Raw genomic sequence first — 18,269 nt, 5'->3', positions numbered from 1 at the left:
GCCGCCCGAGGCCGCCCTCAGCCTCACCGCCACCGCCCGAGGCCGCCCTCCACGTCACCGTCGGCGTCCTCCACCTCACCGCCACCCGAGCCCGCCCAGGACCGCCCTTGCCCGTGCCTGAGCCCGCCCTCTCTGTCCCTGCCTCCGTCACCGAGCACCTCCCCGCCACCGTCTCTCCCCTCTCTGTAAGTCCCCCACCCCTCCTCCTCACTCATCTCTCTCTGTATTTTAGAGAAAAAATTAGATGTTAATTAGATGTTTTCACCTTAGGGCACTAGAGTTTTGCTAGGTTAATTAGGTTAGTAGTGTTGCTAGTAGTATTGGTACAGTAGGTTAATTAGGTGATGTTAAATGAATAACCTAAGTGAATGAAATTAGTAGTTAACTGAATTTTTTTTCCTTTCATCATTATAGAGCACTAAAGTTAACTAAATTTTGTTCTATTAGTAGTTAAATGAATTTTCTTCTATATTGTTTGCACATGTGGTTGCTCGTGTATATTTGGACACTGTTTGCAGGGAATGATGCTTAGTGGCCTATGTTTTGCCGGAATGTTGATTCATTTCTTTTCCGGCAAATTTCAGGTTCTCGATTTGTCCACTTTTTAGCAAAGCTCATGCCGAAATTTTTGTGAATTTCGGCATGACTTGTGCTACAAACTAGGACATATCGAGTGCCCGTGATTTGCCGCACCAGGAAGGAGTCAACATTCCTGCAAAACAATAGGCCTTTTTATGTCATTATTTATTTTATTAGGTCTAGAATTAATTGACCAGATTTAATCATAGGAAACATGGCTAGCAACGATGAAGGACAGGGTTCTGGTGATTGCGACGACGCCTACCGGGTGGCAGACGAATTTTTTAGCCTTACCGATGATCAACCGATGTTATTGCTGGGCCCACCGATGGCATCGGGGACTGAGACCGACATGCAGACCGGTGCTGAGACTGAGACCGGCGCTCAGACTCAGACCGGCATCGAGACCGGCGCTGAGACTGAGACCGGCGCTGCCTCGGGGAGCGGAGCTGGTGTAGAACCGAAAGCAAAGAGGCAATGGGTTCCTAACAAACTCAGGACTACTAGAGTGGTGGTCACGGAGGTGGACGACGTCAATTTTGAGCCAACGGCGCCCGAGGAAGCGCGTCGATGCTACGGCAATCAAATAGGCTGCATCGTATGGACAACCGCCACCATCAACGATGAGAAACTACAGAAGATAGAAAATATGAGGAGCTCCCTCCTAAATAAGTTTCACCAGATATTCTTGTTCCCGGGCCGGAATGAGAAGGATTATAAAGATCCAGATGAGGACCCAGCAATGAAGAAGATAAACAAACACGCCATGACCAAGTTTAGCAACGCGTTGGTCGCCTGGAAAAATCGAGTGAAAGCAAGGATCGTCGACAAGAAGGAACCCTACTCCGAGATTGTAAAGGATAATCCGACAATCACGGAAGAGCAGTTTCAAATATTCAAGGAGGCTTGCGAGGCCGAAGATGCCAAAAAGTCTAAGTACATGAAGGGGCTTCAAGAGAGGAACATTGGGAGCCACCACCTCGAAAGCCGTGGTTACGGCGGAAAGAGGTCCAAATGGGCCAAGGAGGACTCGGAAGCCGCCAGTCTGGGCATCCCAGACCCCTTGGCGGAGTTCACCGTCCCGCAGGAGCGTGACGTCCTCAGGGCCTGGCACCGTTGGGACCCAGTGAAAAAGGTTTACGAGACAACACCGGTCATTACGGAGTTCATGAGACTGCTGGTAATTTTAGTTCTGATCAATTCGACTGCACACGTTAGTCATATTTGTAAATGATCGTTGTGCCTTTTGCAGAGAGAGCAGCACAGGATTGCGGCCGAAAGCGACTCGCCGTCTGAGGCATTGGCGAGGCCCAAGTGGGACACTCCATTCAACCGGGCGTTGAACATATTGAAACAACAACCGGTGGATACTCGACTGTCGTATGGACGCGTGCACGGTGTCGGAGACGGCGCCACGTGGAAGAAGTACTACTGTGAGACCACGAAGGAGAGAAAGGAAAGACGGAGGTTAAATGAAGAAAACATCGACAAGAGGGTTGAGATTGCGGTTGAGAAGAAATCAACTGAGACAGTCGCAACAGCGGTAGCTGCCGCAAAACAGGTGGCTTTAGATATTTCTACTACCTTGGTTCCGGCCGTTTTCAATTGGACCAGGCAAAATCCAAAAAAAGATGCAGCAGACTTTCCCCTTGATGACTTCTTGGCGGGGAGCAGCTCGACTAGCGTTGCACCAGCACTTGCAGCTGCACCTGCTCCCGCACCGGCTCCCGCACCGGACGTGCTAGGAGGTGCTTCGTCTTTGGCTGAGCTCGACACCTTCACGGTATCTGTCACACCGGCCCCCTTCAATATAAATGTATAATCTCCCGTTTTCGTTGCCTTTCGGATGTCTCACGTCGCAGACTTTTCTTTGCAGGCCGACGAAACCCCGTGCACCATATTGTACACCATCGGCGACCAGAAGGTGGACGTGGGGAAGGCGACGATAATGGAGCCGGAGGAACCATTGTTCGACAGCCGGCCGATCCCCCCGAACGTCTTCAAGGTTTCCGTGGCCAGTGTCAAACTGGGCCACGAGAATTTGCCTCCTCCAGTACTACTAGGGGATGACGACGAGACACCGCGGCGGCTTGGTGATTGTTGCAATGCTGGGTGGGTCCTGTTGTGGCCAAAGAGTCTGCTTCGTCTGGAGGCGGCCGGGAGCACACCCACGAGCACGCAGCCTCAGCAAGGTATGAACATCAACACCCCACCTACCCAATTATCATCGGGTGTCGGGTTGGGTGATAGCGGACGGGGTAAGGAGGAGGCTCCATTAGTCGCTGATGACGTCGCCATGGATGAGGATGAGGACGACGATGGCGCTACTGAACAGTATGTCTATACTGGCGCCTCCTCAGGGTTTGAGCGTCATGAGTCGGTGCCTGAATTGTCGTCTCAACATATTATGGACGACCTTCCGGTAGTAAAGAAGTTTAGGAAGAGAGCGAGGAAAGGAAAAAAAGCTGTTTCTATGATCCAGCCGCCTCAGCAGCCTCGGCTTCAGGACCGTATAGATATCCCCGGTGCGGATAAATGGCATATCCCCGGTCAACCAATCCTACCTGCAATAGCGCTACGGGCCAGATTCGGCAATCTAAAGAGACTTCATGACGATGTGCTGCGGGTAGAGAAAGACCTCATCGCCTCGAAAGATCCAGGATACCCACTCTACGTGGTTAACGTTCCGCGGCAAATGTCGTACGTCGATAGCTTCCCCGCGGATAAGTTCTTCCTCCGATTTGATTACATATTCGACATGTTTCACGTGAAGAAGCTGGATTTTACGTTTGTCCGCCTTTATGCCTTGGACATGAACTACATCATCGGGGTTGAGCAGATATCTCATATCTGTGTCGCTGACCCATACTACATGCATGAGGGCTTCTTGGGAGTCTGCGCAAATCACCGTGAATACGCGAGGGATTACATCGTCAGTTTCATGCTCACCAATAAGGACAAGGGGGCGATTCTCGTGCCTTATCATCCCGTGTAAGTCATCTGCGCTGCTATCCTTCCTTCGATTTCAATCATTCATTTGCACGGTGGAGGCTAATTAATTTGAGGACTTATTTTGCGCAGCGGCGGGCGCGCCGTCCTCATCATCCTCTACCCCCGATTCTCCCACGCTCTTTACTTGGACACGTCGAAGAACATTCACAAAAAGGATTACACCCACATCAAGGATGTTCTCGATAGTGCTATGTATCACTACCAATCACTGGGTGGAGAGGTCAGGGACAAGAAGATGAGGGGCGGCAGGGTCGCCTTCGGCCATAAGACCAACTTCTTCTGCATCCAGCAACCGGACGATTCTCTTAATGATGGATTCTATGTCCTACACCACATGCTGGAGTATAGACGGGATCACCAGAACCTTCGCATGGCACCTTCTTCCGGCGATGCCCATATTCTGCAATGGGCAAAGGACATAGGAGATATCGAGGATCATCGACTTCGAGCTGAATTCTATAACATCCAGTGCGAACTTGCCCAAATCATCATGAAGGAGGTCGTCGGAAAAACAGGGATGTTCTACGGAGAAGGACAAATGTCGCGGGAAGACGTCCGAACATGGATAGCCTCTCAGCGTCTCGACCTGAAGCCTTTCACTAGGCTTGGGGACTATCTCCATGACTTGGATGGATGGAACGACATGTTGGAGTGATTCTCGATATATGACAATGTGTCCGTTTAGTCCATACTTTCTGTATGACAAAACTTTGAGTTATGCACAGTGAAACTTTATTTGTGATGTAATTAAACCGTCCTCCTCCTCGACTAGCGAAAATCACTCTAGTTAGGGCATTTTGGGGTACGATGAACTTTGTTATTTATGCTTATGATATGTTGTTTTTATTTTTGCCAAGTCTGTCTCTTTCTGTTGCTCAACTATATATGTTGCATATCATCGACTCATGTGATGATGTAGGTGCATAGATCATAGATGGCGAAGAAGTGCTATGCTAGGAGTATATATACGACAAGTGGCCGGAGTGTCAGGCCCTTTCGGTTTCCGAGCGACAGGCAGTAGTTAGTTTAGAGGTTCACGCTAATGCGAAACAGGGATACAAACTCATGTTCTCAAAGTGATATCTCTTCTTGCGTATATCATTGTTTAGATGGATGATGATGTATTTGCATATCATTCGAGACTTGTATCGCTATTTTCGAGATGATAACGAGAGACCACTTTGTGTTGGATGATGATTATGATGATGACATGATTTGATGAGACTAATTGTATGTATATGCTATGATTACATTTGTATGTGTATCCTATGCTAAAGATTATTGTATAAAGCCTATTCAAATACAAAACAAATATGCAGGAAAAAAACTAATGAATAAAGTAGTAGTAGCGAGGGGGGAAATTTAGCAGTAGCGCCGCATTGTCAGTAGCGCGTCCCAGCAAACAGCGCTGCAGATAATATCAGTAGCGCCCTTTCCCAAAGAGCGCTACAACTATTCATGTATAATAGTAGCGTGGGACAACCGGCGCTACTGCTATACGTTAGCTGTAGCGCCTTATTAGTAGCGCCGGTGCCTGCGCTACTGAGAGGCCCAAAACCCTCGCTGCTGGTAGGCTTTTTCCTAGTAGTGTAAATTGGCTCTAATATGCTAACTTAGAGCTTATATGCTTAGTTTCCTATAGGTTAGCTCCAAAATTACTTATGTTAGCACAAAATGATCAAGTTTACATAATAAGCTTATAGTCCTCTTCTTATTCTTCTTCTTCTTCTTCTTCTAGTCTTCTTCTTCTTCTTCTTCTTCTTCTTCTTCTTCTTCTTCTTCTTCTTCTCTTCTTCTTCTTCTTCTTCTTCTTCTAACTTCTTGTTTATCATTTTGCAGATTTGATTTAATTCATGGAAGCTTGCATGGATGAAGTGCTTCTTTTCCATCTGTGTTTTTATTTTGTATCAATGTGAAACTTTTGTGAATTGATGGATAACGGTGTTGAATGAACATTGTGAAACTTTTGTAATATGTAACAATGGAACTATGTGTTGGCTATGTATGTATATATGATGAAACTTGTGTGTTGGATATGATCTGGTGGACGCAGGTAACATCGTTACATATGGCCCCCTGTATGTAAGCTAAGCAGATCTGTGTTGTATGTTATCTCTAATATTTTTTAACCTGTGAAAATATCAGAAATGAAAAAAAATCCCTAATATTCATACTAGTGGCGCACCACACAAGACACTAATGCCGCACTGTTATAATCACACTAATGGCGCATCACCCAACAGTGCGCCATTAGTATGCCAAAGCACATGGTTAAATATGGCCCCCTGGGAGGCATACTAATGGCGCATGGTGTTATATACTAATGGCGCACCAGTGGTGCGCCATTAGTAATAAATACTAGTGGCGTGATACTAATGACGCACCAGTGATGCGCCATTAGTAGGCAAAACTGGTGCGCCATTAGTAGGCCTTTTCCTAGTAGTGCATGCGGTACTTCCTCCCCTGACCAGCGGTACTACCGCAAGGCCATGCGGCACTACCGTGAGGGACCGCGGTACTTCCGCAGCAGCAACAGGAGCTAGGGCAGACCTGTAGCCCAAGGGCTGAGGGCGGTACTGCCGCAGGCGCGGTACTACCGCTCCCCCTTGCAGTACTACCGCAAGGCAGGAAACTCCTAGCCTGGGAAGAGCACAGATGAATAAAAAATACATCCGTGCCTACTTCCGCTGGAAAACAAACGAAGCAAAAATTCGACACAGTACTACCGCTGAGGAGCGGAACTACCGCCTGGCAGTTGAGCCAGTCCGCGTGTGGTACTACCGCGCACGGGGTGCAGTACTACTGCGGAGGCGCGGATGTAAAAATTACATCCGACCCTACTACCACGATGAAGCGGCACTTGGCCTGGGGCCACGGTACTACGACTCCGGAGGAGCGGTACTACCGTGGGCTCCTGCGGTACTACTGCGCCAAAGTACGGTACTACCGCTCCAGGGAGCAGTACTACCGCAAGCCCATCATCAGCAACCAGGACAAAGCAAAGAGGATAAATGGAGGATGCTCCAATGCGAAAGGGAAAGGAGGAGACAAGGAAGAAAACGTGTACGTGATGATTCCACCCGAACCTTTCCGACGTGGACCCCCTCTTAATAGTACGACTTTCCTACGACTCAAATCCACCAAAAAGAAACGTAGAAAAACGCCGTCTTCAATAGTCTTCGAGGGGAACCAAACCGTCTTGTGCCTAGCGATGAAACGTTTAGGAATCTCAAGGCACACGATTAGTCCGCAAAAGCATTGTCATCAATCACCAAAACACCTTAGGGATAAATATGCCCTTACAACGTGGTTAGCACCCCCCTAGGTAGGACACCATCGGTCTGCCACGTTGGATTTGGCCCATCCCATACCACATTCTCTCTGTCTCTCTCCATCACCATCAACCAGATAAATGTGACCCGACTTATAGGACGGAAAGTCGAGGGCTTGTTTGCATGCATGGACAAATGAGGGCTTCAAGTCGACATGCCTAGACAGTGTCAGGACATGTTCACTAATATAAGGGGGTTTAGGTTTGCTCAGTCCAGTTGTGGATGCTCTAAAGGATAGCTCACTGGTTATGTAATGATGAATTAGTGTATGCACATGTTTGTACCATGTTTTTCTTAAGGTAGTTTACCTCTGCTACATTATTGAGGGGTGAAGCATCACATACACATAGCTTTGGTCTTATATAACTTTGTTATTGTGCCGGTGTATTTTTGTGTGTCATGCGTTGGTGTTGGATGTGTCCATCCTAATGGTGTAGAGGCCTCATGTGTGCTCATATATTTTTGTATCCTCTTGATGCTCCAATTTGAGCCAATAAAATTCACATTTTGTTGAAGTATCTGCTTATATGGTCTAATGTTTCCACCCATGAGCCCTATGTTAATATTTTGGGAAAAGCTTAAGTGATGTGGGTATTTATCATTTGATAAAAGCATGAAGGTTCATTTTTCATTGGCAGATAAGTGTTGTCTGTCATGAATAATTATCTGTCTTGGTGAAAAATGAAGGGATTTGCTCTTTGTGAATGTTCTCTCACTGACCACCTCAGGCGAATTTGCGAGCGTATTGCCCCGAGGGCATCTATAACGGCAATGTCGCAAAACAAATGTAGTATCAATCCACTGTTGTATTCTGATGCGTCTGTGAATACAGATACAATAACCTTCCATCAAATAATATCTATATCTAGAATATATATCTATAATTAATATTAAAGGAAGGATTGTTTTTTTCACCTTTTTCATCCATCAAGCCTTTTCCGTACATCATCTCTCCAGAAACCAACTCGGTTGGGCATGCTTTGGGCCAATTAGCCGCTCCAAAAGCTCATTGGGCAAGGTACAATTTATTTTATATAATAATTAAGGACTTTTATAACTATAAAACGTTCGGATTTTAGCAATAGGCAAGAACGATCTTTACTTTACTCTAATTATATACATGCATGCATTAGAATGACTAATTTTTCTTTCATGTGCACTTCTCTCAATAATTACATGCATATATGAAGAAAAGCTGATGTCATCCAAGATTCTTTCTTTTTTTCAAATTTCAAAATGTTTTGTAGCTCAAACCATCGCTCCGATTAAGAAACCGTCTTCACAAAAAAATCGTCACAACGAGATCTTCGAAACTAGATCCCATGTTGATATGTTCTGACGATTTTTTTGGACCAAAAGTTACCACATCTGGACTACATAAGTTATCGCATCTGTCATACATAAGTTGCCGTGTCATTTACACAAAAGTTTCCAGGGTATGTTTTCAACAAACTTTTACCCCCCAGGATCAAAAAGTGATTATGATGTTTGCAGTGAGTTATCGGCTTTGTTGTGTATATTACCATGTTGCACAACAGTTATCGGGGTATGTTTTTCAACAATTTCCATTCCCTCGGTCAAAAAATTACCGTGATATTAGTATATGAGTTATCACCTCTCATTTGTGTGTATTATCATGTTGTTTACACATGAGTGATTGGGATGTATTTTTTAACAACACTTTTCCCTGGTCGAAAAGTTATCACGTCTAGATTAAGTAAGTTATCAACTCTGTTGTATGTATATTATCATGTTATTTACATACAAGTTATCAGGGTATATTTTCAACAAACTTTTATCACAGGGTCAAAAGTTACCGTGGGGTCTGTAGTGAGTTATAACTTTATTGTGTGTATAATACCATGTTATTTGCACACAAAGTACCGCGGAATATGTTTTTCAACAACCCTCCCCCCAATATGTTTTTCAACAAGTCCCCCCCCCCCAACACGGTTCACCGAAGTATCAGGTATGCAGTGCTTCTATTACCATGATATTCACGCAAACGTTATCGAGGTTATATTTTTCAACAATTTTCCTTAGGGGCCAAGTTATCATTGTGTTTGTACCTAAGCTATCATGTATATGATGCGTTATTACCATGACGTTTATACAAAAGTTACCGGGGTACATTTTTGACAACTTTTTTCCTTCAGGTCAAAGTTGCCGTGGTGTTGGCCTAAGTTATCAGGGTTGCCTTGCAGAAATTACCGTGTTGTTTACACATAAATTACCGGGGAGATGTTTCAATAATTTTCACCCACGGTCGAAGTTAACATGACATTTATACGAAAGTTATCGGGTCCCAATGCACAATTTACCATGCCATTTGCATAGAAGTTACCGGGGTATGTTTCAACCCAAAAAATCCCTCATGTGAAGTTGCCATGATATTTACAACGAGACTGCATGAGCAAGGTGTATAACTCGTTGGTACATGAGATACTACAAGACAACTTAAGAAATTCAAAAAAAACACAAGAAGAAAAATATTTTTTTGGCTCATATGAAAGTGAAAAAAAGGTTAACTGTCATATTTCTACTTATTGGACAACAATCAAAGGTAGGGGACTTGGTTAGTACACTGCTGCTACTGGTGTTTGTACATAAGATAATAGGTTTCCGGTGCTTATATTAGCATCCTATCCACGTTGAGGTTACCGAGTTGTAAACTTTTTTTTCTCAGGCTAAAGTTATCATAATGATAGTACATAAGTTTTTTTTGCAAAAAGTGCACAAGTTATCAAGTCCACGATCATAAAAAAATCATTCCATTCACCCAAAAAACCGGGATTATCTTTGAACATCTTTTTTATGCCTTGATAAAAAAATCTTCTTGCAACAAAGAAAAGACAACTGATGAAAAATAGAAATTTTTGGATAAAAAAGAAATGAATAAAAATAGCCAAAAAATTATTTAAAACAGCCACGTTGCATGGTTCATGACCGGTGGCCAGATCCAGAAAAAATCGAAAAGAAAATCCCGCTTGCTCCATAAAATGCACTAGCAGCATTTGTCAAAATAAAAACAGCCTAATCTGTATATGACCACTAGCAAGGTATTAGCCTAGATGGCTAGTCAACCTAGAGCTAAACCTGTACGAGGTTCAATTCCCACTATCCTCTTTTTTTATGAGAAAAAATCAATAGCGAAGGAAAAAAACGAACCAGACTTATAACGGTTTTCAAGAGAAGCAAATAAAAATCGATACCGCGTGAGCGAATCCAAGGAACGTGCGATGCGGATCGCTCGATGATAGGGTCGTTCGGATCTATTGTCATGTTATGAACGTTTGGAAAGTAGAAATTCCCAATAATTATTTATAACCGCTTAAAAACAATATATGTATAACTAATAAAAATGAAAAAATTGGTGCATTGCATGGGTATCAAACTTACAACCCCATGCACCAATCCAAAGTGGATAGCCAAGTACACTAGGTAACATATGTAATCAATCACATGTTTCGTTCTATTTACCTGTTAGCTCAAGTGAGTTATATATCTGCATGGTCTGCTTTTTATTTCTCAGGCACTATCCATCAATGAGTGGTTTGACTAATTATTAACAGTTCTAATGATCAAGGTGGTCAGGTGATTAGATTAGAAAAGTAATTAAATGAATGCAATTCACTTTCTCTTTTTTAGAAAGTTGCCATGACCAAGTTGTTTGACTAAATTAAGAGTTCTAGTGATCAATGTGGCCGGTTAATTAGATTAGAAAAGTATAATCAGTTTCAAATAGGTTAGAAATTGTACAAGTCTACCTGCACGGGCGTGTATATAGACGCATCGAGGCTATGTATCTTTGCATCAAGAGAAAAATAGAAAAGTAATGGACACGTTACAAACGAGCGAGAAATATGTGTCGTTCGTCATGAAGGTGTGCGTGGAGGAGTCAGATGGGAAGAAGATGCTAGAGGCAAGGGCAGCATGTCGATGTTGGTGCTGGACTAGGAGAGCATCGCGTTGTTGATGCTCAATGGCAGATGTGGTGTGTCGTGTCCGAGCTCGTCGTCTAGGGGGTTTACAACATTCGAACATGTTATAATTAGATGAACACCACAACCGCTATCGACGAGTGTGGGAAAGAGTATAAGTTGTGACACATGTGAGACACCATGTTGAAATTATGGATGTAGATTAGTAGAGCATCATGAATAATGATTATTATACCACAAATATATGATATTTTTTCCCATTGCAACGCACAATCATATGTGCTAGTAAAAATAATAGTCTTTTTTTGTTGAATGGACCAGCTGATGGCTGGCATATATTGATATCAAAAAGCAGGGAGCAGGAGGAAAAAACACAAGGTGGTGTTCGATCTGGCGATCAAGGAGTAAAAATAGAAGATATAAGAGAAAACAAAAAACTAGCCGGGGCTAGAAACAGCAGGTTGCTTTCTCATGGAGGATCCCAGAAAGGGTGCTGGAGGTGGGTTGCTCCTGCTTGGCGCCACAACTCAAAAATCCTTGTGATGCTTGCCATTGTTTCGATCAGGTTTGCAACCTTTTGCCGGAAAGTGCATTCGTTTCGCTGCTGCCAAATTTCACTTAGCACCAGAATGATCATTGTCTTGACTCCTTTCTTGTGCTCAACTTTTGCTCCATTGATCATCTCGGTGATGATTTCCACCGCTTTGCTCTTCTGCTGCCAGTTCGAGGGGTGCATGGAGCTGCATCCGTGCCCTTGGGCAGTTCTTGCCCAGACTGTCGATGAGAATGGGCACTGCTAGAATAGGTGTTGCGAGATCTCGAGAATTCTGAGACAAAGTTGACAGAAATACTCATTTGGCCAGCCTCGTCTCTGGAGACGGTCATTGCACCATAATCTGTTTTTGAGCAGCAGCCAGACCGTGAATTTTCGCCGGGCCGGTGCCTAGACTTGCCAGAGCAGTTTTCTGAAGTTAGTCTTGATCATCCCTTGGAATTGGCAGTTGTATGCCGAGCTGGTGGAGAAGGATCCTGAGGCCGTGTGCTTCCGCTTAATTGTGTCTTGCACCTGGTCGCTTAGGCTGAGGTTCTTCGAGATGAGCCATCTCTTCAGGCGGATCACCTTCGGCCAAAGCTGTTGTGTTTGTCCGTGGGCTAGATCAGCAACTCAGGTGTCATCGACGAGTGCCGCATGAACTTTTTTGTTCTTCCTTCTTGAGTGCTTGTGTAGCTCAGGGAATTCCATTTTGAACGTGCCTGCGCTAGTCCAGGAACTATCCCAGAAACTGATCGTCTTTCCATCACCTAGCGTCACCGTGGTTGAGGCGTTGAAAAGCTTTCTGTCTCCTTGATCGTAGGGCAGCTGCATGCCCACCCAGGGCCTATTGGGTGTGAGCCAAGAGAGCCAGAGCCATATGAGCCTCAGTGCATGGCTGAAGCGTTGTAAGTTGGAGATGCCAAGGCCACCATTGTCAATCGGAGTGCACACCTCCAGCCAGCTCACTTTGCATTTCCCGCCACTGATCGCATCATCTTGAGCCTAGAGAAAACGTCTTCGGATCTTGTCTACCTCGGCTAGTAGTTTCTTCGGCACCTTCAAGACTGTCAAGGCAAAAGTGGGGAGTGCTGACAGTACACTTCTGACGAGGACTCGCCGTCCAGCAGTGGATAGGAGCCTTCCTTTCTAGCCCGCCAGACGAGCTCTGATTCAGTCAAGGATGAATTACAAGTGCACTATGCGTAGCCTGGAGATAGTGATTGGAAGCCCAAGGTGTTGTAGGGGGAACTGAGCTTGCTGCCCTCCAAAGTTCTGGAGAACTTGTTGCAAGTTAATGTGATCACATCTAATAGCAGCAACCGAAGATTTTTGCAAGTTTACTTTCAGCCCTGACGCTAGTCCGAAATCGTGGATGATGTTCATCAAGGTGTCGATCTCCTCCTTCACTGGGTTGGCAAAGATGATGGCGTCATCTGCATATAGGCTTACACACAACGGGAGGTCTCTGCCTGGGAGTGGATCGACATGGCCAAGCTCCATGGCACGCTGTAGAAGCCGATGTAGCGGGTGAAAGTGCAACTATCCCTAGGTGGTTTTGGTAATTCCTAACAACATATAGCTCATTGAGCTAATGCTATTTCAAGATTAACATTTCAGGAAAAGCTCAATGAATGGCATGGCATGGATGAGGAAAGTGGACCCCTTAAAATACTAAGGAAAAAAAGATTGGCTCAAGCTCAAAGCTCAAGACTCTACATTTTATATTTTAGTGATCCAATATCACATTGAGTCTATAGGAAAAGCCAATACTATAAAGGAGGGATGAGGTGTTGTTTAATGAGCTTCTTGCTTCATAGTGCTTAGTGATATGCTCCAAAACCCTCAACTACCTTCCCACATCCACATATGACCTAAACCAAAAGTCAAACTCGGCCCTACCGATTCTTTCTATCCGGCACCACCGAGTTTCAAACGTCATAGCCACTGGCACAAACCCTAGGCAAATCGGTCTCACTGATAAGGATCTCGGTCACACCGAGATGGGGTTGTAATCTCTCTGTTTCCCTTCGTAATGTTTTGGTCCTACCGAGATGAGCGATCGGTCCCACCGAGATTGCAATGTAAACTCTCTGTTTCTCTTTCGTAACATTTTCGTCCCACCGAATTGAGCAATCGGTCCCACCGAGTTTACCTGACCAACTCTCTGGTTAGCTTATTACCAAAATCGGTCCCACCGAGTTTGTGTAATCGGTCACATCGAGATTACGTTATGCCCTAACCCTAACCATATCGGTCCTACCGAGTTGCATCTCAGTCCCACCGAAAATCCTAACGGTCACTAGGTTTGCTAAATCGGTCCGACCGAGTCTCTCACTTCGGTCTCACCGAGATTGGTAAATTGTGTGTAACGGTTAGTTTTTGTGTGGAGGCTATATATACCCCTCCACCCACTCTTCATTCATGGAGAGAGCCATCAGAACATACCTACACTTCCAATACACATTTTCTGAGAGAGAACCACCTACTCATGTGTTGAGGCCAAGATATTCCATTCCTATCATATGAATCTTGATCTCTAGCCTTCCCAAGTTGCTTTCCACTCAAATCTTCTTTCCACCAAATCCATATCCTGTGAGAGAGAGTTGAGTGTTGGGGAGACTATCATTTGAAGCACAAGAGCAAGGAGTTCATCATCAACACACCATTTGTTACTTCTTGGAGAGTGGTGTCTCCTAGATTGGCTAGGTGTCACTTGGGAGCCTCCGACAAAGATTGTGGAGTTGAACCAAGGAGTTTGTAAGGGCAAGGAGATCACCTACTTCATGAAGATCTACCGCTAGTGAGGCAAGTCCTTCGTGGGTGATGGCCATGATGGGATAGACAAGGTTGCTTCTTCGTGGACCCTTCGTGGGTGGAGCCCTCCGAGGATTCGCGCAACCGTTACCCTCCGTGGGTTGAAGTCTCCATCAACGTGGATGTACGATAGCACCACCTATCGGAACCATGACAAAAACATCTGTGTCTCCAATTGCGTTTGAATTCTCCAAACACTTCCCTTTACATTCTTGCAAGTCGCATGCTTTATTTTCCGCTGCTCATAGACTCTTTGCATGCTTGCTTGAATTGTGTTATGATTGCTTGACTTGTGCTAAGATAGCTAAAATCTACCAAAGACTAAAATTGGGAAAATGATAGATTTTTATTTGGTCAAGTAGTCTAATCACCCCCCTCTAGACATACTTTCGATCCTACAAGTGGTATCAGAGCCTTGGTCTCCATTTGCTTTGATTTCCATAGCTTTTGGTGGTCATAGCCTTGGTTTCACAACCTAGGAGAGTATGGCATCTAGTGAGGGAAATTATCACCGTAGAGGTCCTTACTTTGATGGTACAAATTTTGCTAGTTGGAAGCATAAGATGAAAATTCATACCGCCGTTTGGGCTATTGTGTGTGTTGGCTTTCAAGGTGAATTCTTTGATGGGAGAGAACCGAATCATGAAGCTACCGCAGATGAGTTGAAGATGCTACAGTACAATGCTCAAGCTTGTGATATCCTCTTCAACGGATTGTGCGCCGAAGAATTCAACAAAATCAGCCGTCTTGAGAATGCAAAGAAAATTTGGGATACTTTGATTGACATGCACGAAGGTACCGACTCCATCAAGGAATCCAAGTTGGATGTGCTTCAAAGTCAACTTGACAAGTTCAAAATGAAGGATGGTGAAGGCGTCGCTGAAATGTACTCTAGGCTTGCTCTTATCACAAATGAGATTGTCGGCTTAGGAAGTGAAGAGATGACCGACAAATTCATCATCAAGAAGATCCTAAGAGACTTGGATGGAAAATACGATACCGTATGCACATTGATCCAAATGATGCCAAATTACAAAGATCTCAAGCCAGCGGAAGTCATTGGAAGAATTGTTGCTCATGAGATGTCACTCAAGGATAAGGAGGAGCTCCATAACAAGTCAAGTGGGCTTACAAAGCCTCATGTGAAGCTCCCACATCATCAAGTGGGAAACAAACCTTCAATGAAGAATTGAGCCTAATGGCGAAGAACTTCAACAAGTTCTACAAGAGTAGAAGCAAGGAAAGAAGTTCCAAGTCAAGGTCCTACAATGACAAAAAATCTTCTAGTCGAGAGCGAAACTGCTACAATTGTGGAAGACTGGGACACTACTCCAATGAGTGTACGGCTCCCCACAAGAGAAGAGAAGATTCTCCCAAAAGAAGAAGTAGAAGAGAAGAATCACCATCAAGGGAGAGAAGGAGTAGGGATGATCGATATGAATGAAGAAACCCTCAGAGAAGCAAGGATTCGGAAAGGAAGGACAAGTCATCAAGGAGCTACACAAAACGAAGACATCAAGCTCATGTTGGTGAATGGGTATCCAGCTCCGACTCCGACAATGACTCCGAGAGAAGCTATCACTCCGACTCCGAATATACTCAAGATGAACGTGTTGTCGGACTAGCACTTGTGTCAACCAACTCCTATGACATATTTGATTCACCAAATGAAGGAATTGGAAGATGCTTCATGGCCAAAGGTCCAAAGGTATCACACCCCGAGTATGTTGATTTCAATAGTGATGAAGATGACTTGTTAGGTGATGATGAGTTACTTGTTGACAACTATAGTGATGAATGTTATGATGAAACGAATGACAATGATAAGGAGAAGATTGAGTCTCTAAATAAAGAACTAAACACTCTTAAGTTAGCTCATGAAACTATCTTAGGAGATCATCGAGAACTTTTAAGGACTCATGAGAAATTACATTTTGAAAAGCTCAACCTTGAGCAAGAGCATGAGTTCTTAAAGGCAATCAATGATGATCTTCGCAAGAAAAGCTCTTCTTACATTGCCAAGCGTTTACTCTTATCCACTTACATGCCTCAAGTCAAGTCTAGTAACAAGAACAAGAAAGATTCTTCCTCTAGTAGTAACAATAATCATGATAAATCCAATGTTGTTGCTTCTAGTAGTTCTCTTGATCCCACTAATGATTCTCTTAGCCAAGTTACACTTGAGCAAGAAAATAGCTTATTGAAGGGAATTATAGAGAAAGGTGTTTACAAGAGCCTTGCCGGGAGCAAGCAATTCGAGGAAATTGTACGCAAGCAAGGAAGGCATCAGAAGAATTAAGGTATTGGTTTTGAACGAAAGTTCAATGCCAATGGAGTTGAGTGGGAAGAAGATCAATACACCAAGACGAAGTTTGTTCCTCAACAAGAGAAGTATGATCCTACTTCATCCAAAGTAACACAAGCTCAAGATGATTTTCCACCACAAGACCACAAGCAAAAAGGCAAGGACAAGCTTCAAGAGGAAATCGATGCATTTGAAGAAGCTCATAAGGCCTCGGTCAAGTGGGTTCCCAAGACTACATCAAGTTCCACTTCATCAAGTACAACTACAACTCCGAGGATTCCCATCAAGATGGCGTGGATCCTGAAGAAGAAGAACTAGAGAGTTCTTGAGGGTGACTCCGCCAATCTACTTCACTCTTATCATTTTGGCAAGAACAAGTGCAATCGACTTCCACATCTTGCACTAGTTCAAGGAGTCACAAACCCTCTTGTTGGTAAGACAAGGGACAAGGTAACCTAAAAGCTTTCACAGACATCATCTTGTGTGTGCATCACTCTATGTCTATGGGTACTCTTGTTTGTTCCTTTTGGGACTAACCCGTGTAGGTATTGAAAGTGCAACTCACTCCAAAGGATAGCTCCAAATGATCTACATCAACATAGAGCATCCACATCTTCAACACCTACATGAAGTCATCATCAAAAAAACCCAAGGTTAGTTCATACCTCTTAGGGGGGATCTCACATCTAGGGGAGCTTTACTCTAACAATTGAGTTAAAGCAACTCTAATGGTGTGAACACAACAACGCTTTATGTAAAAGTGGTAACCCCACTTATGCTTAAACGATGAGTATGACCTATGATCAAATGTTCTCATTTGACTCCTAAGTCAATATACTCATATATAGATGACCTAGTCATCGCCAATTGCTTGATAGATGCTAGAATTGTTTGTGCATGCTTTTCCACATATTTCATTTGCCATTTTATTGTGTGAGCATGTTGGTTGCATAATTTACTCATTCGAGGACATCCACTAGTTGTTTTGATTGATTGGTTTCCTTTTCTTTTGGCCAAGTGGATGGACAAGAATGCCTAAGAACCTTCTCTAGCTATCTATGTTTTCTCGTCTCAAACTCTATTCATGTTGCATCACAAAATTTGATCAAGTCAGATTCGAACCACTCTGTGTGAGGAGCACTCGGAGTCCCCGATTCGTCATAGACTTAAACTTCCAAAACTTCTTTGTGCGTTTCGGTCTGACCGATTCAGCCATTTCGGTCATACCGAGATCACTAAGTCGATCTAGGTTTTCAACCTCGGTGCAACCGATTCGAACTTTTCGATCACACCGAGTTTCAGCAACTGCTTTCAGTTATGAATCTCGGTGCCACCGAGTTGTTCCACTCGGTCACACCGACATGGTCGGGCTATATATACCCACGGGTCAAATTTTGGAAAAATTTCGAACCTCCTCGACCCGCGCTTAGCCCGCTCTACCTCCAGGGTCTCCGGATCGTCTTCCTCGTCGCCAGCCGCCTCCTGCCGCTGGTCTCCGCTGCCGTCAACGGGAATCAACCCCGCCGTTGCCTCTGTAGCGAGTTCATCACCGAACTAGGGTATGAACTCGATCACTGTGCTGTTCTATCTCCGATTCCCCAGCACATTGCTTTGCCATGTATCTTGCCACGATTGAAACCATTCTGTCCATCAAAAACACTCCGTAGTTTAGTCATGAATTAAGAATTGAGGGTTAGGTTTCCGCCAAAACTATCTCGGACCCACCGAGTTGTGGAACTCGGTACCACCGA

This window comes from Triticum dicoccoides, chromosome 6A (genome assembly GCF_002162155.2).
Source record: "Triticum dicoccoides isolate Atlit2015 ecotype Zavitan chromosome 6A, WEW_v2.0, whole genome shotgun sequence".
NCBI classification, from domain to species: domain Eukaryota; kingdom Viridiplantae; phylum Streptophyta; class Magnoliopsida; order Poales; family Poaceae; genus Triticum; species Triticum dicoccoides.
This window is presented reverse-complemented; position numbering follows the sequence as displayed.